Source organism: Notechis scutatus, chromosome 1 (assembly GCF_049901735.1).
Source record: "Notechis scutatus isolate UNSWTSFEM ecotype Mainland chromosome 1, rNotScu1.2, whole genome shotgun sequence".
NCBI lineage: Eukaryota > Metazoa > Chordata > Lepidosauria > Squamata > Elapidae > Notechis > Notechis scutatus.
Window position 1 is genome coordinate 274077366 of NC_142009.1, and position 23554 is coordinate 274100919.

General features: G+C 35.7%; 1 protein-coding gene across 4 annotated transcripts in view; it reads left to right on the forward strand.

The window, feature by feature from the left end:
• Positions 1 to 23554, forward strand: part of RGS6 (regulator of G protein signaling 6) — a 230516-nt gene that overhangs the window by 129714 nt on the left and 77248 nt on the right. The window lies entirely within an intron of this gene.

The following is a 23554-nucleotide window of genomic DNA, read 5'->3' on the forward strand; positions in this document are numbered from 1 at the left end:
GTCCAAAAGTCTTAAACTTGCCAAGTTTGAAGACCCTTTGATCTAGTCTTTATAGAGAATTTAGTTGTCTGAAAACTGAGCGGTTGCAATCATCAAAATAGTAGTTGGAACAGGACTTTTTTCTAGGCAATAATTATGCCATCTGAATTCTCTACAATGTAGATTGCTCCCCTGTTTATAAGAAGAGTTTACAAATTATTGAATTAATCAGTGCTTGGCAGCCAACTCAATGAAATTTGGTTATTAACACATTTTCAAGGAGTAGTTTTGTGCTGCAAATGCCCTACTTTTGGATTTACTGCATTGAGCTTAAATAACCTCTGCTTCTTTCAGCTGTATATAATTTTCTAATCACCCCTTGGATAGTCACCTGTAGGGAAGAATTTTGAATAGACCTGTTGATACAGCAAAACATTTCACTCATACAAATGTCTCATTGAGTTCAAAGAGCTCCTTCTATTGGATTCCTGCCTTGGTACAGACTGCGTCTCCTTGAGATAACATGAGCGCAAAGAAAGTGTTGTGCCTCTGTGTCTAAACTTATCAGTGAACAGCTATATATAGCAACAGAAAGGAAATGAGAAAGCAGGCAGCAATACTTCATTCAAGATTAGATCAGCTGCAATAGTGAAGGAGTTTCATGAAACCCTTGATCTAGTAGAAGTTGTATTCTTTATGAAAAGATAATAACCTGTGTATGTGCGCACATACAGTATATGTGTGAATATGTGTTTATGTGTCCATATAGATTGTATTTATGTTTGTATGTATGAAAATGAGTGTATGAATACATACAAACAGTTTTGCATATCCTGGCTCATTGTCCCTACAAGGAGACAGAAGATTTTAAAGATTAATATTCAATATCAGCAAAAGAATTTAAAATGGGAAAAAAAGGACTTAAATAATAAGACAGAATTTGAAGTGCAATTGTGTAGTGATCCCATTGTAATTGCTAAAATGTATCAAAACTTGGTTGAAATTTGAAATGGGAGATAAAAGAATGTATGATAAAGTGGGCTAAGCATTTTGGTCATAATAAACAGATGGATTAATGGGAAAATAGGCAGTCAAGGGTTTTTTTACAAAAAAAGGGGGGGAAAGGAGGAAAAAAAGAAAATGATTTTGTGACATAGTTTTGATGATTAGAAAGAATAGCTTATAAAAAGAAGAGAATTATGATGTAATCTTAAATAGAGAGGTTTCATTAGGAGTGTGTGTGTGTGTGTGTGTGTGTGTGTGTGTACGAGCTGAAAGGAAGATCAGAAGCCATTTTTTATTATTTCATTCATGTCTTTATTCTTTTTCTTTTTTTCTACTATACCTCCTTTTTTGTTTCTTTTTTCATTTATTTTTTCCTGTTTCACATTTACTATATCTTTTTTTCTTTGAATGTATTTCTTATTATGCAACTAAAATCTTTTAATAATCTTTTTTAATAGAAATGAATTGGTGGGTTCATGACCTGAAATTTGAGTTAGGACTTCTTGCTTGGTACTCTTTACTAAAGTACTTGATCTGAAGTAAAAGCAAGCTTCAATTTTTAGCTTCCTACCACAGCTTATTAAATTTATAAAATAAGTTCTTTAGGCAGGAAGTTTCTATCAGTGAAGTAAATTGGTTTTTAATTAAAAGCACTATATTCCCTTTTCTCATTCTTAATTGAGTAATTCTGATGGTTTTTGCAATATTCATTGATATTGGTCCCTAACATTTACCCAGTGAATGACTGTCCATTTGTTGCCCTTTCTTTTTACCTTGTTTATATGTTTTTCTTTATATTTGTGTAAAACTTAATGTGATACCTAGAGGAGATCTACAGTTGAGTGTAGCATAATAAATGTTATGTACTGTATTTTTACAGTTCTTAAACAGTGATGGGTTTACAGAATGTACATATTTATTCAGACAAATAGCAGGCAGATGCATTAGGAATAGCTGTATAATCTAATAACAAAACACAGAGCTTGCAAAGTAGTTGACAATCCTGTGAAGAGTTCACTTCTCCCTGACATGAATTACAATTTGCACAACGTTTCACTCACATTATTTTGGATGACTTTTTTTCATTACCAGTAATAGCTGTGGATCAGATACACCATGATCACATCAAACAATTGGGTCAATTTTGCAATGTTTTTGCTTTGCTAGGAAGTCAAATTCAATAAGAACTGCCATTTTCAAGGACAACTTTTTGTGTTTATTTTTTAATACATAGCAAGTCTTTCCAAATTTCTTTTTCTAAAACATATGTCAATTTTCAGTTCTTACTGGGATCAGAGTTGTTTTTTTCCCTGCACAATACAATTACTCTACAGTAATTGACATATTTGGGGATATTCACTGACTCCTGAATTATGAATAGCCTAGCATACTGAGTTTGACAGATTATTTTACTTGAAATAGATAAATATGATTTCCCTGTAGGAAATTATAAAGTATGATGAGTTTATGCCTATTTAGAATTCTACCTGAAAACAGATTGTAGCTAAGACAAATAAAATGCTTTTGCTACCCTTGAAGCAAATTATTTTCATATTTCTGAAAATATGAAAGTTTATGAAATATGGGTTGGGATCATGCAGTCACAGCACCTAGCAAAATACCAAGTAAGGTTAGATTTGGTTAGTCTTTCCCTTTTCCTATGGCCATGCAAATATCTGTTGTGAAGAGATGTGTTTATTCTTTCATAATATATGTATTTAATAGCCATGTATGTCAGCTCTTCCAGTTCCAACTATGTATCCAGTAAGTGTTTATTCAAGTACAAGAGTATGTAGCAGCAGAAGCAATTGAATGGATCTAATACTGGTTATTAAAATAATAGTCCTTTAAAACCTGGATCAGACATAAAATATGCCAAAGAGGCAAAAATGTCTGAAATGAATGTGTCTGCATAAGAAAAATTATTTTAAAATATCTGAAAAATATTCTAGCATGGATTTTTTCTTTATTTCAAAACAACTTCTAAAATGTTGGCATCTTAGCTGAAAGGAAGCTCTGAATTTATTGGCAGCTTGGCCACCATTTCACTGATATGGAGCATCTAGAAGACAGGATTTGGGATTAGGTTCTTTAGTGCAGTCTATGCACGCGAAGTGATCTTCTTACGTAATATGAAGCAATACCTGGATCAGTGAAGTTATATGATAACTCCAACCCACAATCTTTGAGAATTTTGGAGAGTTTGAAAATTAATAATTGAAATATTGTATCCTATTTGAAGAGCAACATGGTGGCCTAGTTGTGAAGAACTCACCTCTCACTCAGAAGGTTGAGAGTTCAATCCTAGGTAGTGGCAGATGTTTCTCTCGTAGGGTGCAAGGATAAATTATCTGCTGTAAACTCTGAAAGGGCATCCAGTCATCCTGACTACCCTGAATAGGGACTACAGAGACATAAAAAGGGAGCTTAACCTTCCTATTTCAAGGACATCAACATGCTTTATATAACTTGTGTCCTTGTGGACAGCAGCCAATGTCAATTCTTTCTTCAGAAGTCCCACCTTCAGAAGTGGATGGTAGCCAATCTCAATACAGTCTTATTTTCAGTTCCATCTGTCCCAGTTCAAACTACAGTATAGTAAAGAGAAGATATAAAGCAGAAGTATGCAATCTGTGGGACTCCAGATGTTTCTTTTCATTGTCCATGATACTGATAACATTCTATTTATATCTCATCTTTTTCTCAAATTCCCATGGAATCTTAAATAATTTTTGTAATATATACATATATTCAGCAGAGGGAAGATTAATATGCAACTGCTAAATCTACAACATAATAAACCAGAAAACCAGAAATGTGTTAAGTAAACACATTTTTAAACAGAAGACAAGTTAATACAGAGAGAGTTTTCATTTTGTAAGAGAAGTTGGCTAGCTGGGAGCTTAACAAAATTAATTTCTTTTCATATTTCGTAATAAATTTATTAAATTTTTAAACAAGATAAGATCAAATTGATTAGACACTAATATTTAAGATAAAGAAGAGAAGGAAAGAACAAAGTGAAAAGTGCAGAAGAAAAAAGAAGAAGGGAGGGAGGGAGGGAGGGAGAGAGGGAGGGAGGGGAGGGAATGATTTCCAATTTTCTTTTGCAATAGTTACAGGTATTAATTTAAATTAAGCTCTTGTTCTAGCTTTCCATTGCCTTAAAGACCTGTAAATGTCATAAACACAAGGATTAGTTGTAAAATTATTTTTTCATCACTGTCACAACTTCAAATCATTGCTAAACAAAGCAGTTGCTAAATGAAGATTACTTGTGCATGAGAAGAAGTTGCAGTGAGAGGTATGTTAACAGAAGAATATTTGGAATTTGGGGATCTTTAGAAAAAAGTATAAAATAAAAGTTTTTGCCTATTCACCCACCTATTCACCCACTAAGAAGTACTACTTTTTAAGAGGGATGAATAGATATGTGGGGGTGGGGTGGAGTTTGAGAGGGATAAGTTAAACAACATCCAAATATATCCTTTCATAATGTACTTCATTTGGCCAGGATATCTAGGGTTTATTTGCAACAAAACATTATCAAAAATATGCTACTCTGCTCACTAGCCCACCTTGAAAATGCTGGAAAAGAAACAGAGAAAGTTTCGTGTCTAACCTGTGCTTTTATGCTTTTTATATTTATTTGGATAAAAGCTGCATTTCTTTCGTCTTTATGTATCTGCTTGACTGGCATCAAGTTAAGCTCATGGAGGCAAGTGCATCCAGAATGCAAGCAGTAGCTTTAAGCGTCTGTTTAAGTACCAGGGCATTTAAAATGCACTCATCTTACAGATAAAGTCTAGTACTGAAAGATTACCCTTGGAAATAACAAGACATTGTTGTTATTGTTGTGTTGTTGTTGTTAGGTGGAATGGGGAAAGAGAGTTCTTGACAGCCTCGGAAACAACATTACATCTCCTTTGTGCCCTAGCTGTACTAATAATTGATGTTCATCGGGACTCTAATATATCACTGTAAGAAGGTTAAGTCCATAAATAAACTATAGAAGGAGAAAAAAAAAAACAAAGCATACTTTGATTAAGAATATCCAGTGTGTGATATGGTGAAGGGAGACTATCTTTTGAGTTTTATCAGACATCTGAGTGAAATCCTTTTTAAAAAAAAACAAAGGAAGGAGGAAGAGATTTTTTGTTCTTTGATCTTCCTCCAATTGTGAAGCTTTATGGTTATTTTTTCCTCAAGTAAGATTAAAAAAAGAAACGGGTCACTTCATCTCTTGTCCAGAAATGCATGGAAGACAGCGTGATTATTTAATGATATCCCCAGGGAATCTCAAGACATTTTGTGTAGTTGCCAAAGAAGATGTCTCTCGCATTTCCCCTTCCAGGACATTTTCCAAGTACTTATATAAAGCATATTCTGTGGCTCCGAGGACCTTAAAGGAGGGCTTTTCACAAATGTTTGATGTACCCATTTCATGTATTCACAACTATGTATACACTTATACTTATTATCTTGTAAACAATTGGCAAATCAAATAAATAAATAAAAATAAATAAATAAATAAATAAAAAATAAATAAATAGGAGAAATCTTTCAAATTAGTTGAGTGCTTGGGTATATATATTACAAAAACAGAGATAGAATGCTCAGGCTTATATTAATGTAATTGTAAAAGGTTTTGTCAGCACAGTTTGATGCGTTGATTGATGTGTTGCTAAACTGTCAGATTTGTGTATCAACACAAGGGCATGTTGCCAAAAATCTTCTTACTGTGCTATCGTGTCTTCCCATAACATACATGGAGAGCATAAATCAGCAGAGTGTTTTGAGAATCTGTGGTGAAACAGGCCTGTATTCCAAGGAAAAAGATTCAAGCACTTGATCTATAGCTGCTCAACATAAACATGGATCTCATTCCCATTAATCCAAGATGTGTAGAACTCAAGTTGGATCCTATCAGAAAAAAAAAGAAATGCTTTTTTGCAAGTGGTTTGACAAAATGAGTGCATATCACAGACTGAAACGAATTAAAATGAAGGCTCATTTTGATGGTTCTGTCTCGAGCATTCCAATACCAGATATTTTTTTCCTAGATACCTTATGGCTTAAAGTTTAGACAGTATTCATAAATAAGGAAAATGGGAATAAATACATCAATTTGTAAAACAATGGGTGCATAGGCAAATAATAGGTAGGTATTTAGGTGATCACCTATCAACATTTCTTAATGCCATCTCTTTATTAATAATAAATGCTGCATTTTTTTCTGCATCTAAGCCATTTCCCTGGCCTTCTACAAGTGGCAGCAAAATAACTTCTATCTAGACCTGGTTTTAGTATCCTTATGGCTTAGTAGTAATCAATCATCTATGATACATTTTCTAAATTCCATGAATAAGTCTGTAAAGTTATTTAGTAAAATAATACACAATTAGTTAGTTCTTATCATTTCAGAATGGCTGTTCTTATGCACTGGATCCAAAATCTTCTGTTTCATTTACTTGTCAAATAAAACTAATGGAAATTTAAGGACTATTGCTTTGAAAAGCATTGCACAAATGTTAATTACATTTATTATTTAAAATATTGGGGAACAGGAAAGAAAAGAGAAACAATATGGAGCGATCCATTTGCCCCATATTTATGATTGTATTGCATGTCATTCATTGTACTTATGCATTAATTTATTTATTCACTAGATGAACATAATTAGTTAATCAACCGTGTAGAAATATAAAGAAGACAGACATAAAAATATTTAAAATATTAAGTTCAACTTGCCACATGTTTTTTACATTTTTCACATTCTCCTCCTTTGAATTATATTATGTTTAATTATGTATATTATATTCCCAGGCTATGAATTATAATAATCAGAACATTTGGTTACTGCCACAAATATCCACTCGATCTTGCCCATTGTAGACAGACTTCTCCTAGCAGACTTCTGGGAATAAACATCATATCAATTTCAGATCAACTGTTTTCAGTCTAAAAGGTTAAGCAGCATTCTCAAGTGTTTAATGACTGTTAATCAACAAATCAATGTGCCCATGGAAGCTGGTAGCCTGCCTTGCCAAAATATAATATACTTTGAAAAATGTTATAACTGCAGCTTTAAGAAAAAAATAGCTATTTGGTTTTGGGATTTCTGTACAAGAGTACCATCTGCTGGACAAGACCCTGGATGTTCAGAAAACACCATTCCCCCCCCCCCCAACACATAACATGCTAACTTTGCATAATAATAATTTGTAGCTGAAGCCCATTAGAATGGATTATATCAACATGCTGGTCCATAAACAATTGTACACGAACCTCGCTGGTGGTATCTACATAACGTATTTGTCCAAATTTCAAGAGGCAACTGGACTTCCTAGTTTTTCTTTGAAGACATTTCGCTTCTCATCCAAGAGCTGGAGAAGCTTCCTGGATGAGAAGCGAAACATCTTCAAGGAAAAAAACAGAAAGTCCAGTTGCCTCTTGAAAAGGCACCTTGGGACAACCATGACCTGGATGACTGAAAATCTCCATAGGCATTTGTCCAAATTGGTTTAAAGTATTGTGAACTCACTCGGTGGGTATGTAACCCCAGTTTTCTCCCCAAATCTTCCCTGGATCCTAACCACCTAACTAGCCACCACTTTCTTTTCAATTATGAGAAAACTGGTTCTCCCCCTCCCCCCAATATGAAGAAGTCCAGAGGTTCTTGTGCATAATCTACATCCGAATGTAGACAAGTGATAGTGAACATTGGAGATATAAAAAGACATGAAATCTGTCTCGTGAGAAACCCACTTTTTCTCAAAGTGGAAACAAAATTCTTGTCTGGGTCTCAGATGGTCCCAAAGCCTAACTTAATCCAAAGCATGAGCTTTGGTAAAAAATAATAATAATAATAATAAGTTACTAATACATGGTAAGTTATATTTCATCCACACATATTTGATTAATTAAACTGAATTTAATCACATTAAATTAGATTTTCCCTTTCATCTCAACCAAGCCTTCCTTGCGGCCCCAAGTGCTTTTTTGTGCAGTGATCCTGACATACCACTCTCAGGCCAAACAGAGCCTCTGGCTAGAAAAGAACTTCACACTTCAGAGTTTAAAAGAAGATTGCTACTACAGGAATTCATTGTCAATCAGAGACAGGCAGCAAGAAAAATATTCTTGTAAATTAAAATCCCCCAAAGGACAAGAGATCTCCCCCCCCCTTTTTTTCTTCTTCTTCTTCAATAGTTGATTGCTTCCACCAGAATCCTCTATCTATACAGCAGGTGTGCAACATAATAAGGACTCCTAGGTAACTTGAAAGGTGTCTCAGCAGAGAGGAAACAAAGCAGGGAGCAAGGGTGTAAGAGAAAAACAAGGGAAAGGAAGTTCATGGGGTGGGCAGAAAAGGCTGGATGAATAAAACAAAGGGCAGCGCAGCTTGTGTTTTGTGCTCCGTAAGTGTGGTTTCCCGAGGTTCATATTTCTGCCAGAGCAACTGATGGAACAGCAGTGCGTTAGATTTTGAGCAAGATGCATATAGAATGCATGGATACGCACAATACAGAAATAAGAATTTCTGAACAGTTACATCTGTCCATCAATGTACATGGTGAGATGCACAGATTGTTGGCTAGTTCAGTACAACACATATCTTTAACTGAGATTAATACACAATGTGTTTGTACTCGATAGTCCATGTTCACACCCCATTTGATGAAAACAATTTAAGGATGACAGGGTGGTGGCAGGATAGCATTCAATTCATATTTGGACCAAGGTATTTTTTTTAATTCAAATGTAATATTACACATTTTTTTAAAATTAGCAAGATATGCAGTTTTTGCTTATGCCTTTTGACTCACATCAGAGCTTCCTCCAAGCTTTCACACATATTTCCATTCTAGGACAGGACACAAAGAGAGTCTGATATAATTGATGGCCATTAATTATTGATCCAGGATTGCAACCACAATATTTATGCATAGAGATGCTTGAGAGGGAAAATCATCCAGCCGAGGCACGTGCCTCTGTTCAAAGACAGAGTTGCCAGATTGGAAAAATGAAGTCATCCTTCCTGAAGGTATTGTTGCAGCACAACAATGATCAAACATCAATAAGCAAAATGGCAAGTGAAAAGTTCATGACTTTTATGAGGAAAACGAGGCAACACACTCTTCCACTTGATCTCGCCGAGAAGCCAGGTTCAAACGAAGCAGCTCAAGGAATGGTGAAAAAGCAGTCAGCAAACAAAAATATGAAAAAGCAGCAACACAAACATATTTTAATGAGCCCTTTGGATGGCTTCTTAACATCAGTATTGTCATTACAAAAGCCTGAAGTCCGAGCCAGGCGGATGCAATGGGGAGTTGGGCAGCATTCAGGTTTGACAGAAATAAATACAGGTGGCCCTCGGGTTATGACTACTTCTTGAGCAACTGTTCAAAGTCATGATGGTGCAGAACAAGGGGGGGCTTACATATAACGTTCTGTATAGCTTGAGACCCAAATCTTTGATGGATCCCCTCATCTCTTATGTATCTGTCAAACAATTATGACAGAAGTGAGATGCCCATCTGAAACGGCTACATTGCCAAAAATTTGCTATGTACAGCCCAAGAGAGAGAGCATTCTCAATACAGGGCTTTGGCTATAAAAAATCCACTCTTTCTCAGGGATGGAGCTTTGTTTGCCCAATGTTTTGTCTGAATTATTTGCTCAGTGTATATAGCTGCAGCTGCTATTATGTTCTGTTGTATAGATTTACCTATTCTTATTTTGCATGCTTTCCTTGGTTAGCTTTCCCAATATTGGGAAATATCTCAATATGGGGTTAGTATAACCCAGTATCAGTTTACTTCCGTGAAAAAAACAGAGTGAGGTTTTTTTGTTGTTGTTCTTTCTAATATATAAACAGGGTACATAACAATTGATGGTGCATTTACTCATTTTGTTCATCTGAAAATTTGTATCCCGTTTGATATTTATATCCCCAGAGTCTGGGAAATATGGGAGAAGCAAATAGATGGATTTTGTGTGAAAGAGAATAGAGGCAATAGACATAAGTGTAACAAGAACAGCTACTTTTTATCTGCATTATCATCTGTATAAAATAATTAGTGAATTATTTTTTGTGCCAGAAACATGTATATGTCCACAATTCTGGTTTGCCAAAAAGCTTTCTGTTGTTTCTGTAGTAGATATTATTTTACTCATGGTTGAAGATGTGTCACACAATGAATGGCAACAGGGAAGTGATTCAGGTTCAATGCTTAGCCATTCATATTTTGACAAGAACTGACAACAGTGAAGTTTCACAAGTATAGGAGATTTCCAGTTGCCGAAGGATTGAATCCCATGGTAATCTAGTCTTCAGCATCCAGATTCAGGGATGCAGGGGAATTTTTAGTAATTAATTACTAATTTATTAATTTATTAATTTTTAGTAATTTTTAAACCAGTAGAGCTGGTTTAGTGTCATACAATACAAATGAAAGACTTGTAATTCCAGCCCAGGCATTTGATGGCATCATGAGCATTTAGATTACCAAAATAAAATACAGATAGCCCTTGTTTGATTGATCACTCATTCAAGAACTGTTTTTGAGTTATGGTGGCCCTGAACAAGGGGGACTTATAACAAGTCCTCATAGTTGTAGCCATTGCAGTGTTCTCATAGTCACACGATGGCAATTCAAGCGCTTGGAAATCAGTTCACAATTTTGGCATTGCAGCATCCTGTGATCATGTGATTGCCATTTGTGACTTTCATTGCCAACTTCCAACAAGCAAAGTCAAAGGGGAAGTTGGCAGGAGGCTGCAAATGACACTCACAGACTGCAGGATGCCACAACTCTCTGGGATTCATTCATTTATTTATTTATTTATTTGATTTGTCAATTGTTTACAAGATAATAAGTACAAGTGTATACATAGTTGTGAATATATGAAATGGGTACATGTAAGAAAAATAAAAGAATAAGAGAAACAATAGGACAGGGACGGTAGGCACGTTGGTGCGCTTTATGCACGCCCCTACAGACCTCTTAGGAAAGGGGTGAGGTCAATAGTAGACAGTCTAAGGTTAAAGTTTTTGGGGTTTGGGGAAGAGACTACAGAGTCGGGTAGAGTATTCCAGACATTGACCACTCTATTGCTGAAGTCGTATTTCCTGCAATCAAGTTTGGTGCGGTTTACTTTGAGTTTGTATCTGTTGTGTGCTCTTGTGTTGTTATGGTTAAAGCTGAAGTATTCATTGACAGGTAGGACATTGTAATGTATGATTTTATATACCATGCTTAAGTCGGACCGAAGACGGCGTAATTCGAGGTTTTCTAGTTTTAGAATTTCGAGTCTGGTGGCGTAAGGTATTCTATAACGGGTAGAAGAGTGGAGAACTCTTCTTGTGAAATACTTCTGGACTTTCTCAATTGTGTTAATATCACATACGTGATAAGGATTCCAGACTGATGAACTGTATTCGAGTATTGGTCTAGCAAATGTTTTGTATGCTCTGGTTAGTAGTGAGATATTACCAGAGAAAAAGCAACGTAGGATTAGGTTAACAACTCTTAATGCCTTTTGGCTATGTAGTTGCAGTGAGCTCTAGCACTTAGATCATTAGAGGTGAGTATTCCCAGGTCCTTTACAGAGCTTGGGTCATCAACAAGATCTTGACTATTCAGCTTGTATTTTATTTTCTGATTTTTTTACCAATATGTAAGACAGAGCATTTATTTGTTGAGATTTGGAGTTGCCATATGTTAGACCATTCAGATACATAGTCTAGATCTTTTGAAGGGTAGTAGTATTGTCTGTGGTATTGAACAGCTTTACATCATCAGCGAAGAGAACGCAATTGCTCTTGATATGATCACAAAGGTCGTTTATGTAGATTATGAAGAGAGTTGGTCCTAGAACACTGCCTTGGGGAACACCACTATTGACTGGTACTGGATTTGATAGGGCGTTCCCAATTTTGACCATTTGTTGTCTGTTTGACAGGAATGCTTCTATCCAGTTATTCAGTTGTCCAGAGATACCATAAGATTTTATTTTTAGAGTAGTTTGTCGTGTACCACTGAATCAAAGGCTTTGCAGAAGTCTATGTAGATTCACCTAACAACCGGGACTGCCACAACCGCTCTATTAAGTAGATGTGGATAGGTGTCACACTACACAATCTCATCACTTGGTGATGAAGCTGCCAATCCCAATTACCCTTGTTAAGCAGGGACTACCTATAATGAAATCCATTTACATAACAAATCAATGGAAGGGGTCATTCAGATACCCAGAGGTTGTGGGAGGAGCTGCTGGATGCTTGTGAAGGAAGCAGAGGGCGAGTAGAAAAGAGAGAGGCAGTTTGAATTGCTTCCATTGCATTTCAAATTCCCAGAGGTTGTGTATAAAGGTTGTGAAAATTAGATAAATGCAAAAAAAAACATACGTTAATAAATCTATAGCCAATACAAAACATTCTTAACTAACAATTTAAATACTCATTAGGGATAGTTTGAGACACTGCACAGACTTTAAGCACTGCTGTGTAGAATCTAGCAACATTGTATGTTGTGGCAGGATTGGTGTCTGCAAACAGCAGAGAAATATACAATTGTCCTGTGCATCCTATTTCTTACAACAATGGTGAAACGAGACTGGTGCCAATGTAACACAGACGCTGGGAAATCACATGTTCTGTTGTGTTTATGTGTCCAGTCATGGAGATTGTGTCTCTGGGTAGGTTTTTTTTTCTCCTAGAAATGACACTTCGGAGTTAGGAAACTGAGGTTGTAATACCAAACATATGACTTGCAAGTTGATGCCTAAGATTCAGCCCTAGAACATGAGAAGATTTCTTGGTATTTCGTCCTCAAATGTCCATTTTAATGTTTGGCTGCATACAGCAGTTCAAGATTTTCAAGACTGATGTTAACAAATATTCTATAAAAGCAACAGATCAAACAAGAGTCCTCTATCCTTGGGTGGATGTGCTACAATTACATTTCAATGCGGGAGAAACAGTGCAGCTACTACTAATAAATAAATCGATGCTTGTGTTCAATCTGAAAAGTCATTTTATTAAAAGGAGATAAATTAGGAATTAGTTTTTAATCCTACATTGTTATTTAAAACATAGAAGTGTGTTGCTTACTTTTTCTGTTGATAAGTAGTGGAAAGCACCTCTTCAGAACTGCATCTTCTCTTGCTGTATCTAAAAGGAAAATACATTGCATGTATGCATGTATGAATTTGATTTGACACTCTCATTTTATGGTATGAATTAATGATTTTCTCCTAATATCTCTGCTTTAATGCATATATTGTTGCTGTTGTATTTATGAAGGGAAAGAAGAAGGGGATATCATGAATCATAAAGGAGTCTCAGAAATGTGACAACATCAGCTGCCAAACAAACAAAAAGTACAAATAATTATGATACAAAATATGGTTCATGGCATAAGTATCTGATAAACCTGTTTGGAGGCAGGTCCTATTGTGCTAGGTGGACTTACTCAAAAATTAGTGGATTCTTTTCACAAGAGAAGGAAAACCATGTTAGTTGTAGGTATATTGTGTTGATTTGTTAGATGCTGACAATTTCCAGTTAGATTTAGAAAAGAAATTGAAAAGTTTCAGAGGAGTTAATAATTCATACATATATACAACTTTTACAGTAACAAACAACAAACCGGTTCTCCAAATTAGCAATATACCCATCTCCATTGAATGTGTTTATTTAGTTTATTGACTCGTAGTTAATCTCACAAAAATATTAAAAATGGAAGGTAAAAACCAAATATGTAGACAAAATTAAAAGAATAAAAGACAGCAAGAATGGCAAAAAAAAAACCAGATGGGAAGTAGAAGAACCAAAGCTGCAGAGTCCACAAAAGGGGGTTTCGCCCTCCCTTGTCAAAAGCCTGGGCAAAGAGCCAAGTGTTCAAGCCCTTCAGAATACCACCAGCGTGGGGTCTATTCAGACCTTGGGTGGGTTATGGTGACCCCATTCCAGAGGGCATACTAATGGTAGCATTAGAAAGCCACAATGCCTCCTTTGTCGGGGTTTCCATTTTATCTTCATAGGTCTGTTGAACTGCAGGCATGAATGGCAGTTGCAAGTGTTCTCTTTTCCAGTTCCTTCCTTAACAAGCTTTCTTTGTGGGTCTCTCTGAAATAGGCTCTTAAGGGTTTTACATCTTAATCAGTCATATAAAATGCATTCCGACATTATCAAGCTGGCTTTCCTTGTGCTGTGAATTTGGACTCTTGGGTATAAAGGAAGCCTTTACTGGACTTAGGAAAATTGTCCATCTACTGGATGGGAAGAATTAAGATTTTTGCCCAGTTTTTCATACTGCATTTTAATAAGACTTTCCCACTGGATACAGGTACCTTTCGAGGCCATATTTAAACAAAGGGATACGCTCCTTTTGGTCATTTTTAAAAATTCAGATTTTTAAAAAATTCTTGGATAAAATAGATCTTGGATGACTTCTGGAAAGACAAGTCCAAGAGAACTAATTCCCCAGTCCCAATTTTTGCAGCTACCAAACTAATGCTAGCAATCAGTAACGTTGCTAGGAAATTCAGCTCCTCAACAATCTATTTTTTAAAAGATTGATATCTATACGAGGAAGGAGCATTAAATATGTTTGCTTTCTTTAGTTATGTAATACAGGTAGGATTAAAAATATTATAAAACTATTAAGAATTATAATTACAATAAAACTAATACAAACTGAAAAAAACTAAAACCATAAAAAGAGAGGGTGCAGAAATAGAAAAAAAATATAATAAATAGAAAGAAAAATATATAAAAAATGACAGTGCACTCTCATCACAAGTATTATTATTATAAGTATTAATTATCCCTTCCAATAATGTTGTAGAATTTGATATCTTTTTATTTTTTCTTTATCCCTTCTCACAAAATTCTTCAAAACTTTAACAAGCCTCTTTTGTAAAACCAATATAGGAAAATTATTCAGATCATTTTCTTTGTTTATTTGTTTGTATATCCTTCTTTATTTATTATAATATCAGCGAGTTTCTTTTGTGTGTCCAGTGCCCATCTTTTTCTATGTCAGCCTGTCATTTTTAAATCTAGCTTAAATTCAGTCTCAATCTTGTCAGGCAAAACTTTAAAAAAAAACCATTTTATTTATATGTGCAACTTAAGGTGCTAAACATTCCAATACTTTCTCCCATTTTTCTACTGCAACCTTGTGAGGTGAGTTGGGCTGAAAGAGGGTGACTGGCCTAGTCAGCTTTCATGTCTACAGTGGAACTAGAACTCATAGCCTTCTAGTTTAATCACTACACCAAACTTGTTCCTCTTATTTATTTTATTATTTATTTATTTAAAATATTTATATAGCTGCTCATCTTATAAGAGAGCTTAAACAGCTCCCAATAATCTCTTTTAGATACAGTGTATCTATAGATGCAGACATTTTTAAAATTAATTTCTGGGTCTATTGTTAAAAAAATATTCTTCAGTATGTCCGATATTTAAATATTTTGCTTCATTCTCTAATTGGAAATTGAGTTTGAGCGGGGATGGTTCTCCTTTAATTGTAAACGTTGATATAAGCACCTCTAGTGTCCAATTTTTAAAGTCTTCATTTTTTCTTTTTAATTCTGAACAAGCATTTTTCCACAGGAAGGATTCTTTACAATTCCAAAATCTTATTGTAACTTTCTAAAATCAAAGTTTTAATCACCCTTTTGCCATTTATTTCCCCTCAAAAAACTTTTTAAAAAGTTCTTAAGTGAGTAGTTAAAACTTATTTTACTAACAGTTGAAGAAAACTTATCTAGTATGACATTCCAAAGTTTCCCAATAGTTTAAAAACAGTTAACAAGAATTTCCAAAAGTGGTCAGAAAGGAGTAAATAAGCTCAGTATTCTTTCAAAGCTACTGGCCACAGTTTAAGCAAGATGACAATTTCCTTGTCTCCCACAGCTCTAAACTAATCAGAAACCATTGTTTCATGGATTCTCCACAAGGAGCAACTGTTAGGAGCACTTGTGGGCAATCTCAAGTCCTATCTTTGTCTGAAGAAGAATTATAAAGTGTGTGTTTAATTATAAAGTGTGTGTTTCCCAGCTCTTCACTGCACCATATCATTAGCTCTGCTATTTGCAGAGATGTTTTCAGCCTACCATTTCTTCCCTGGAATCTGTGACTAAAATATGACATCTTGGATGTTGGTAATATCTTTTTAGCTGGTGCTCCCTTTGTCTTGTTATAATGTTATTTTTGGAGATTGAAGAATGAGTAATAACTAGCAAGAAGGACCTATGACACCACAATCTGCAGGGATGATCTGAGTTCAAAATGCAGTTTTCGGCATTGTTTCAAGTTGTACACCATACAGAAGAGTGGTGGCAAAGTAGTTAGAATGCAGTATTGCAGGCTAACTCTGCCGACTGCCAGCAGTTTGATCCTGACCAGCTTAAGTTTAAACTCCAGCCTTCCGAGGTCAGTAAAATGAGGACCCAGGTTATTAGGGAAAATATGCTGACTCTGTAAACTGTTTAGAGAGGGCTGTAAAGCACTGTTGAAGCAGTATATAAGTCTAAATGCTATTCCTATTGATATGTTCTCTATTGAATTCTTTATAGAAGTTACAGTACCTTACAAATTCCAAATGCTGATGCTATGACAACTAAAAATGTACCAATTTCCTGTTGGTATTATACAGACAGAGCTGGTACTATCTGCCCAAGAGGCATCTATATAACATAAAAATAGTACTCTCAATACTTATGCCTTGATGCATCTTCTTGGCAACAAATGGAGCAATTGGTAACAAGATGGTAACAAGAGCAAAGCATTTACTTTCAAGTGGAGGAGTTAGAATTTTTGATGTTGACATGAAAAAGTTATTTACATATGAATTATAAGGAAAGTATATAAAATTGATTTCAGGTGTTGTGGCTCAACATGGTGTCACATGAAATTTCTTTCCTGCTGGAACTCTTAAAATAATCGTTAGCTGGGTCCTTTACCTTTTGACATGCTGTTGCATATTAGATGTGGATTTTATATTTTACTTCTATGTTTTCTATGATGTTTTATATTGCTTAAGAATAGGGATGTTGAATTTTGATTCTACCACATTTATAACAGTGGCACTGTGACCCAGTGGGTTCCAAGCCTATTGAGAGAGATGAAAGAAGAGATCAGGACAGATTTTGCTTTGAGGTCAGAAAAAAGGGGAACCTAGTTTGGGTAAGATAGGATAGATTCTTATCCCTTTCTTATCCCTAATGTTTGTCCGTCTGATTGTCTGTCAAATTCAGAAGTGGTATTCAGCAGGTTCTGACCAGTTCTGGAGAACCAGTAGTGGAAATTTTGAGTAGTTTGGAGAACCAGCCAATACCACCTCTGACTGGCTCTACCCCCATCTATTCTCTGCCTCTGGAGTCCCAGCTGATCAGCTGGGTCTTCTTTCGTTGCCCTGCACAGAAGAATGGAGCTGGAAAGCAAGTTAGTGGGGTGGGGAGGGAATGGGGATTTTGCAGTATCTTTCCCCTGCCACGCCACCAAGCCACGCCCACAGAATCGATAGTAAAAAAAATTGAATCCCACTACTGTCTCTCCATCTCATAAAAAGTGACTCTGGACAGCATACCGCAAAAGGTATTATTAAAACCTACTAAAAGAAATCAGAATATTACTGATGTGGGGATGACACATTTAATCTAAGTTTTAAAGACAACTTGCAAGCTGCAGCTGCAGAAATCTAGCTTGTTATTGGAACAGAATCCATGCACCACTGATTTTGGAGAAATATCAGTGATTCCCAGGGTAGGTTTAATGTATTGATGATGAGCTTGAGACCTTGATATTTGAGGCAGTTCTTCTCCAATTATACATTTCTCCAGATGACAATTGTCTGTTATATAAGACAGAACCTTCTTAATTATGGCATCTCAGCATGAAATACCTCTACAAGAAGGCTGGCCCTGTTCTGTTGATGTTTTTAAAGGCAACAAACAAAGACATATTTACTTAAATTTGCAGTTTATTGATCGTGGTTTGTTTCTTCATTTATGGTATTTCCATATTTGATAATGTTTACAGCTGAATTGTCAAAAGATGTATGGCTCCATGTTTAATTTGTTTGCGTTAATTGTATTCTACCTGAAATTTCTTGGCATCAGACAAGGTAGTTATATTTAAATAAGAAAATAAATAATTGGCAAATAAATGGTAGGCAGCCAGTTTAAGGGAGAGACTAACATTGACAATTTGTCTGCTCTTCCAACATTTTTTTAAATTCAGGGAAGAGTATTTTTTCAAATGAATCATGAGCTGTTCATTTAAGCAAAACACTCTACATTTTAAAATAGTGGGAGTTAATGATGTCCTAGAAAAGATACAACTCATCTTTTACCAATACTTCTTCTGTGCATTTCTAATCTGCTCTGATATATAATACTCATATCTTTAAAAGAAGAGACAGACATCACGATCTCCGGAACTAAAACTATATTGTCCACTTAGCTTTGTTAGCCTCTGCTAATATTGTCAGAATGTACACATATCTTTATGTATATCTACATCCATATGCCTCTGACTTGATGCTGACTCCTGGTGCTACTCTGGCTAGTTCTCTTACATATGTAAGCTTATATTCTAAAATCTAAATGAAAGAATGGGTTGCATGGATGGAGTGCCATCTAATGGCCGGTTGCTGATGGTTGCATAAATGAAAAAAGGATTTTTGTGAGGAACTAGATGAGAGGCACATTACTTTCTTCGCATGTCTTAGATACTTAATTGCCACGAGCATTTTTAAAATAAAATTCAAGGTTTTCAGAATTCTTATCTATTTTTACATGACAACTGTTTAGCCATCTGGACAAACAGTACATTGAATAATGTAGTATTATTTTGTTGGGCAAAATTTGTTATTTTAAAACAATTTGTTTCATTAGATTTCCTCAAATAATAAAACAGTTGAAACGTAAGTTAAACATCTACGCTAAATGCCACAGAATTTTGAAAGCTTCATTAAAATTGCTTTTGTAAAGATTGAGTTTTATTTGGCTGCTGCAATGGAATTCTCTAGACAAAAGTGTTTATAACCATGGCTCTTTTGCCACCATAATTTCTCTAAAATTAATCAGCATTGGGGTCTTACATTACTATCTTTAATGACAACATCTTTGTCACCTTTTTCAGCACCAAAAAGTGACTTATGACTGTTTTCACACTTACAACCATTGTAGCATCCCTCTAGTCATGTGATCAAAATTCAGCCGCTTGGCAGCTGGCTCATATTTATGATGGTTGCAGAGTCCCAGGATCATGTGGTCAGCTTTTGTGACCTTCCGACAAACAAAATCACTGGGGATTCACTTACTAAGTTAACAACTGCAGCGATTCACAACTGTGGCAAGAAAGGTCATAAAATAAGGCAAAATACACTTGGCTGTCTCACTTAGGAGCAGAAATTTTGGGCTCAATTGTGGTCATATGCACATGTATGCAATCCTCTATATAAGCCAGTGCTAATAGCACTTAGCAATAGACTTATATACTGCTGCACAGTGCTCTACAATCCTCTCTAAGCAGTTTTACAGAGTCAGCCTATTGCCCCCAACAATCTGGGTCCTCATTTTACCTCAGAAGGATGGAAGGCTGAGTCAACCTTGAGCCTGGTGAGATTCGAACTGCCAAATTGCAGGCAGCTGGCAGGCAGCAGAAGTAGCCTGCAGTACTGCATTCTAACCACTGTGCCACCGCAGCTCTTAGCAAGAAAGGGCACTCAAAATCAATACTTATATTTTGAACCAGACCCAGAATAACTATTTGGCACAGCAGAGATGTACCACTCTTATGTGGAATAGCAATCTCGGTTTATATAGTTGAAATAGTGTTGACAAAAAAGAGCCTATATATATTACTGCTTTCATCATTTAAACAAAATGATCAGATGTCTTGTGGGAAACCCTAACTCTTGCAAAATCTGATACATTTTTTTTACAAACTCACCTAGAAGCAGCAACCTTCATATCGCTCCACTGAAAGCATGGGAGAAAAAAAGCTTAGACATTAATTGCTTTCAATCACACACACACACACACACACACACACACACACATCACATGTCAAAGAACGTATATGTATTTGTCAACCCACTCTTAACCAGTGTGGTGGGTTGTGGTCCATTATTTTCAATGAGGAGGTCTTCATCCTGCAGTGGATTGACGGATATATAACACACTCACACACACACACACACACACACACACACACACACACACACACACACACAAAGACACAACCCACTGAAAACAGTATTACTGCTGTTTTCAATACTTTGGAAAGGTATTACTGCTTTTTCCTCAGTGTTTCCTAAGTAAATTTAATCCATTAAAGCTCAGAAAGCTTATTTTCTTGAATTTTCATTTCTGCTTTTGGTTTGTTGCAACAAAGATAAAGGGGGAAATGGGAAACAGAAAGAAAGGAGCAGAAAGGTGGGGAAAAGACAGGGGCTGAAACTCAAAGCTCTCCAATCCTGGAAGATTTCATAAAGGCAAGATGGCAACTAATTGTGCAAAAATGGAAGCTGCATAAGGTTGCAACAACTATTTTGATTTTTTTGAAACCTTCTCTGTAGTCATCCCAGGCTTTTCACATTACATTTGTTGCAAGTTCCATTTGAACAAGCCTAGTTATTAATTAAAAACTCTATTCTGTAGTAGCTACAGTTTTCAAAACTTCAAAGCACATTCCTGAAATCTACCGATGCATAGCTAAATGAAGGTAACAGAGCCCAGGTGACTAATAAAAGACACTTTGTGACATAGGACTGATTGGCTTTGAACCCTATGTCTCAACTTTATTCTAAAGTATGCCTCAATCTTTGGGAACATCACGGAAGAAACTGCTGAGTTCTTCAGACCGAGTCAGAAAAAATTCTCCCTGTTTTTAGCACGTTCATCTCTACTACCAGCAGGTTTCAATCTATAATTCATTCAGTTTCTCAGATTTGAACACAAAATTTTATTGCCTGTTTCCTTGACGGCCTTGCTATTTGTCACTGTGACAGCTGCTCGAATTCTGAAAATGCTTGGTATCATTCACATAGGCTTGTGATCCAATATATAAGAGGAAATAGTTGGAAATGAAGAGCAATTGTCCTGCCTCTACAGTATTTTGCTGGATGAATGGTCAGCTTTACCATTTATGATCAGATTCATAGTTTTGTCAATGATGTATAACGGTGTAACTTCACTTTCTGGTACTAGAATGAACAGATAATTGACAAATGGATTCAATGAAAAGAGGAAAAATGACTTTTACAGCCTGTTTCCTTTTGTAGTAACCCATAGAAACGGATCCATACAATAACTAAGAAATGCTTAGATCAATTTATATAGAGCGGCATACTATACAAACAATATAGGAATTGTGTGGGTAAAGCATTCTACTTTGATGGAATCGTTTTCAAAATAAAATGAAGTCTTACATTTGTGTCTGTGTTATAGTGAAAATGCACGCTACTTCCCTTTCCTTTGTTCCCTTGAATACTACTATTATTGAAAAAGAAAGCACATGTCTTTAATCAGATTATATGTAAAACAAAGACCTTTGTATACAAGATCGTTTGGAATCCACTTAACAGTTTATTGCAATATTGTTCCTCCTGATAGAATATTCTACATTATTCCATTCACTTTCCTAACTGGTGTTCTGTTTTCACCCTCCATTGTTTAATCACACAGCACCCTCATTCAGCTGTTCAGTACACAGGGACTTTGTACATTATTCATTTACTGACTGTTCAAAATTACAAGGCACTGTAAAAAGTGACTTATGACCGTTTTCCTCATTTACGACCATTGCAGAATGCCCACGGTCATGTGATCAAAAATGGGCACTTGGCAACTGGCATGTATTTATGACAGTTGCGTTGTCCCAGGGTCATGTGATCATCATTTGTAACCTTTGCTTCCAACAAGCAAAGTCAATAGGGGAAGCCAGGTCTGCATGATTTACTTAACAGGTGCAACGATCCACTTAACAACTTTGGCAAAAATGGAGCAAAACTCACTTAACAACTGGCATCAACATAAATTTTGGGTTCAGTTGTGGTCGCAAGTTGAGCAGTACAGTACAGCAAAGGCTGTGAAAACTCCTTAGTTCTACAGATGCGGGATGGGAAGCGGGGTATCATAACTTCTAAGCCACTAGATACCTCTTTCTTATGTACAGATAGTCCAATTTGAACTATAGCTGATATTCTGTAGTTTACAGCATATATTATTGATCTTTTTGCTTTTCTGCACTTCTTTTCATACCCTTTTCTAGTTTATCAGCAAATCCTTTAAGAAAGCAATGAGAAGAAGGCATCTAGTATGGTTCAGTATTTGAAATCATTGGATGATTCTACTCAAGGCAATAAGACTAATCAATTAAAATATAATCTCCCTGTGCATCAAGATCTCTGATTCTTCCAAAAGATGAAAAATAAGAGAGAGAGGGAAGAGACAGTAATTCGATGCAAAACATTGAAAGAAAAAAATCCAAGATGGGTGGCCAATAAACATGGGAACAGAATGTTATAAAGGCTCTATTTTGAAACCGAATGATTACTTATTTCCGCTGTATTTATCCCTTATTTATTTCTCTATGTCTTATCTCAGTATTCCTGAAGTATAATGTAATTTTATAGTTCATTCCCCTGACCTTTATTGGGAAATGTGTAAAATAAAATCTACTGCATTGTGGTCTCATATTTTCCTGCTTGGTAAAGAGCAACATATAAATTAATATATTGAAGATCATGTTTAGGAGAAAAGAGTAAACACTGATTCTGAGCTGTGATAGTGCAGTAATTAGAATTCAGTATTGCAAGCTAATTCTGCCAACAGCCAGTAGTTCAATCCTGACTGGCTCAAAATTGACTCAGATTTCCATCCTTCTGAGGTTGGTAAAATGAGAACCCAGATTACTGGGGTCAATAAACTACATATAGAAGACTCTAAAGTGCTATGAAGCTGTATGTACTTCTAAGTGCTATTGCTATTGCTGGAAGGGATAATCATGAATAGATGTGTGTGTGTGTGTGTGTGTGTGTGTGTGTATCTTATTTCTCTTTATAAAATAGTTTGAAGCGGATTCTCTGAAGGACTTTCTTTAAAAAAACATTTAAAGTCTTTTTCTTTGTAAAATTTCTGGTTGAATTACTGATTGAGGTAAGAAAGACAAGCAGGGAATGAGAGGATAAATCTGCCTGTCATCTTGATGAACGCTGATCAGACTGTTAGCAAGGACAGTAATTAACAGAGGAAGAAAAACTTGTCATTATCCTAAGGGTGAGTAATTATTTTTGACAGGTGATAATTAATGGTCTGGCAAAGTCAGCAAAAAATAATCCTTCAGTCTTGAGAAAAGTGGGATACTACTGGAAACATTTTCTATGTTGTTGTTTTTTTAAACATCCTTCAGGCTTTTAAGGTGCATGAAGAAATGATATTTGTGTATATGTATATTTTGGAGGTTATTTCTATCAAAACTTTGTACATCTTTAATTTGTCAACTTCTTTAGGAAAAGACAGAAGGCGCTTGTTTTTCATGCTT